The sequence below is a fragment of the Arachis ipaensis genome, chromosome B6 (genome assembly GCF_059453495.1).
Source record: "Arachis ipaensis isolate K30076 ecotype BB chromosome B6, ASM5945349v1, whole genome shotgun sequence".
Lineage (NCBI taxonomy): Eukaryota > Viridiplantae > Streptophyta > Magnoliopsida > Fabales > Fabaceae > Arachis > Arachis ipaensis.
The window spans coordinates 91,943,987-91,948,994 of NC_142441.1; the positions used below are offsets into that span (position 1 = coordinate 91,943,987).

Consider the following 5,008-nt stretch of genomic DNA (forward strand, 5'->3'; position numbering starts at 1 on the left):
ATACCAACAATCTCCGTGGGATTCGACCCTTACTCACGTAAGGTATTACTTGGACGACCCAGTGCACTTGCTGGTTAGTTGTGTCGAAGTTGTGACAAATTATGAATGTGTAATCACGATTACGCGTACCAAGTTGCTCACGTGCCAGGAATAGTTTGAGCCTGGACATCACAATTTTGTGCACCAAGTTTTTGGCGCCGTTGCCGGGGATTGTTCGAGTTCGGACAACTGACGGTTCATCTTGTTGCTCAGATTAGGTAATCTTCTTTTTGTTTTATTTTCAAAAATTTTTCAAAAATTTTTCAAAATTTTCTCATCTGTTTTCGAAAAAAAAAATAAATAAATAAAAATGTTTTCAAAAATTTATTCAAAATTTTTAAAGAATGAATTCTAGTATTTCATGAAGCATGTGAAGCCTGGCTGGCTGTCAAGCCATGTCTAAATTCTTTTGGACTGAGGCTTCCAACCATCAGCTCTTATACGACTGTAGGGTATGTCAGGCATGTCATGTCTGAATTACATGCTAAAGCTTGGCTGGCCATTGGCCATGTCTAGCGTTTTGGACTGGAGCTTTCATTGAAAGCTTGGCTGGCTAGTGAGCCATGTCTAATTCCTGGACTGAAGCTTTAGACTAAGAATGCAAGATTCCTGAAATTCATGTTAAAAATTTTGGAATCCTTATTTTTTCTTTTTCAATTAATTTTCAAAAAATCCAAAAAAATTAGAAAATCATAAAAATCAAAAATATTTTTCTGTTTCTTGTTTGAGTCTTGAGTCATGTTATAAGTTTAGTGTCACTTGCATATGCATCTTGCATTTTTCGAAAATATCATGCATTCATAGTGTTCTTCATGATCTTCAAGTTGTTCTTGGTAAGTCTTCTTGTTTGATCTTGATGATTTTTTTTTTGTGTCTTTTCATGTTTATCATATGCATTCTTGAATTCTTAATGTCTAAGCATTAAAGAATTCTAAGTTTGGTGTCTTGCATGTTTTCTTTGCATTAAAAATTTTTCAAAAATATGTTCTTGATGTTCATCATGACATTCAAAGTGTTCTTGGTGTTCATCTTGACATTCATAGCATTCTTGCATGCATTCATTTTTTTTTTATCTAAAAATTTCATGCATTGCATAATTTTCATGTTTTTCAAAAAAAATTCAAAAATAAAAAAAATATCTTTCCCTTTTTCTCTCATCAAATTCGAAAATTGAGTTGACTTTTTCAAAAATTTTTAAAAATCAAATTGTTTCTCATGAGTCAAATCAAATTTTCAATTTGAAAATCTTATCTTTTTCAAAATCTTTTTCAAAAATCAAATCTTTTTCAAAATTCTTAGTTATTTTCGAAAATTCCAAAAATATTTTTCAAAAATCTTTTTCTTATTTTTATACCAAATTTTCGAAAATAACATAATCAATTAATGTTTTGATTCAAAAATTTCAAGTTTGTTACTTACTTGTTAAGAAAGATTCAAACTTTGAGTTCTAGAATCATATCTCGTGATTTCTTATGAATCAAGTCATTAATTGTGATTTTAAAAATCAAATCTTTTTTCAAAAACTAATGTCTATCATATCTTTTCAAAAATATCTTCTCATCTTATCTTTTTCAAAATATCTTTTCTAACTTCCTAACTTCTTATCTTTTCAAAATTTGTTTCAACTAACTAACTAACTTTTTGTTTGTTTCTTAACTTTTTCAAAACTACCTAACTAACTCTCTCTCTCTAATTTTCGAAAATATCTTCCCTCTTTTTCAAGAATTTCTTTTTTATTAACTAATTATTTTTATTTTTTATTTTTGATTTCAAAAAAAAAAAATTCGAAAATTACTAACATTTTTCAAAAACCATTTTCAAAAATCACTAACTCTTTTTCAAAAATATTTTTGAAAATTCTCCCTCTCCCATCTCATTCTATTTATTCATTCATATCCTAACATCTCATCTCACATATCTAGCCTCCTCACAGTTGTGTTTCTTCCATTATATTACATTCTTTGTCTCCCCCTCTTCTTCTACTCACACAGGGATCCCTATACTGTGGTATAAAGGATCTCTATTATTACTATTATTTTTCTGTGCCTTCTTCTTTGTCATATGAGCAGGAGCAAAGATAAGAACATTCTTGTGGAAGCAGATCCAGAATCTGAAAGGACTCTAAAGAAAAAATTAAGAGAAGCTAAAATACAACAATCCAGAGATAACCTTTCAGAAATTTTCGAACAGGAAGAGGAGATGGCAGCCGAAAATAATAATAATGTAAGGAAGATGCTTGGTGACTTTACTGCACCTAATTCCAATTTACATGGAAGAAGCATCTCCATTCCTGCCATTGGAGCAAACAACTTTGAGCTGAAACCTCAACTAGTTTCTCTGATGCAGCAGAACTGCAAGTTTCATGGACTTCCATCTGAAGATCCTTTTCAGTTCTTAACAGAATTCTTGCAGATATGTGATACTGTTAAGACTAATGGAGTAGATCCTGAAGTCTACAGGCTCATGCTTTTCCCTTTTGCTGTAAGAGACAGAGCTAGATTATGGTTGGATTCGCAACCCAAAGACAGCCTGAACTCTTGGGATAAGCTGGTCACGGCTTTCTTAGCCAAGTACTTTCCTCCTCAAAAGCTGAGCAAGCTTAGAGCTGATGTTCAAACTTTCAGACAGAAAGAAGGTGAATCCCTCTATGAAGCTTGGGAAAGATACAAACAGTTGACCAAAAAGTATCCTTCTGACATGCTTTCAGAATGGACCATCCTGGATATATTCTATGATGGTTTATCTGAGCTATCAAAGATGTCACTGGACACTTCTGCAAGTGGATCCATTCACCTAAAGAAAACGCCTGCAGAAGCTCAAGAACTCATTGACATGGTTGCAAATAACCAGTTCATGTACACTTCTGAAAGGAATCCTGTGAGCAATGGGACGCCTATGAAGAAGGGAGTTCTTGAAGTTGATACTCTGAATGCCATATTGGCTCAGAATAAAATATTGACTCAGCAAGTCAATATGATCTCTCAGAGTCTGAATGGAATGCAAGCTGCATCCAACAGTACTCAAGAGGCTTCTTATGAAGAAGAAGCTTATGATCCTGAGAACCCTGCAATAGCAGAGGTGAATTATTTAGGTGAACCTTATGGAAACACCTATAACTCATCATGGAGAAATCATCCAAATTTCTCATGGAAGGATCAAAAGCCTCAACAAGGCTTTAATAATGGTGGAAGAAACAGGTTTAACAATAATAAACCTTTTCCATCATCCACTCAGCAACAGGCAGAGAACTCTGAACAAAATGCTTCTAATTTAGCAAATCTAGTCTTTGATCTATCTAAGGCCACTGTAAGTTTCATGAATGAAACAAGGTCTTCCATTAGAAATTTGGAAGCACAAGTGGGCCAGCTGAGTAAAAGGATCACTGAAATCCCTCCTAGTACTCTCCCAAGCAATACAGAAGAGAATCCAAAAGGAGAGTGCAAGGCCATTGACATAAGCGCCATGGCCGAACCTGTGAGGAGAGGAGAGGACGTGAATCCCAAGGAGGAAGACCTCCTGGGACGTCCAGTGATCAATAGGGAGCTTCCCTCTGAGGAACCAAAGGAATCTGAGACTCATCTAGAGACCATAGAGATTCCATTGAACCTCCTTATGCCCTTCATGAGCTCTGATGAGTATTCCTCTTCTGAAGAGAATGAGGATGTTACTGAAGAGCAAACTGCCAAGTTTCTTGGTGCAATCATGAAGCTGAATGCCAAATTATTTGGTATTGATACTTGGGAAGTTGAACCTCCCTTGTTCATCAATGAACTAAGTGATCTGGATCAACTAACATTGCCTCAGAAGAGACAGGATCCTGGAAAGTTCATAATACCCTGCACCATAGGCACCATGATCTTTAAGGCTCTGTGTGACCTTGGTTCAGGAATAAACCTCATGCCCCTCTCTGTAATAGAGAAACTGGGAATCTATGGGGTGCAAGTTGCTAAAATCTCACTAGAGATGGCAGACAGCTCAAGAAAACAGGCTTATGGACAAGTAGAAGATGTAAAGGTTGAGGGCCTTTACATACCTACTGATTTCATAGTCCTGGATACTGGAAAGGAAGAGGATGAATCCATCATCCTAGGAAGACCTTTCCTAGCCACAGCAAGAGCTGTGATTGATGTGGACAGAGGAGAAATAGTCCTTCAATGGAATGAAGACTCCCTTGTGTTTAAAACTCAAGGATCTCCCTCTGCAACCATGAAGAGGAAGCATGAAAAGCTTCTCTCAAAGCAGAGTCAACCCAAGCCCCCATAGTCAAACTCTAAGTTTGGTGTTGGGAGGCCACAACCAAACTCTAAGTTTGGTGTTGAACTCCCATATCCAAACTCCAAGTTTGGTGTTGGAGAGTTTCAACAATGCTCTGCACATCTGTGAGGCTCCATGAGAGCTCATTGTCAAGCTATTGACATAAAAAAAGCGCTTGTTGGGAGGCAACCCAATTTTTATTTATCTAACTATATTTTTCTTAGTTATATGTCTTTATAGGTTCATGATCATGTGGAGTCACAAAATAAATATAAAAATTGAAAACGGAATCAAAAACAGCAGAAGAAAAATCACACCCTGGAGGAGCATCTGTCTGGCGTTCAGCGCCAAAACAGAGCATGGTTCTGGCGCTGAATGCCCAAAATGGGCAGCTTCTGGGCGCTGAACGCCAGAACAGGCATGGTTCTGGCGTTCAACGCCAGAAATGGCACACAAATGGGCGCTGAACGCCCAAAATGGCCACCAACCTGGCGTTGAACGCCCAGAGTTGGGTACAAAGGCATTTTTACATGCCTAATGGGTGTAGGGATATAAATCCTTGAACACCTCAGGATCTGTGGACCCCACAGGATCCACTCAGGATCTGTGGACCCCACAGGATCTCTACATACCTCCACTTACTTCTTCTCACCACTCTCTTTCACACAACCCCATAAACACTCTTCCCCAAAAACCCTTCACCAATCACCTCAAA

The 5,008-nt window shown here is 37.0% G+C and overlaps 1 non-coding gene across 1 annotated transcript; it reads right to left on the reverse strand.

Annotated features, from left to right (window-relative positions):
* Positions 1–2,634: 2,634 nt before the first annotated feature.
* Positions 2,635–2,742, reverse strand: LOC148561764 (small nucleolar RNA R71). Its single transcript, XR_015887655.1, has one exon. It is a non-coding gene; the product is annotated as a small nucleolar RNA R71 (small nucleolar RNA).
* Positions 2,743–5,008: the final 2,266 nt, after the last annotated feature.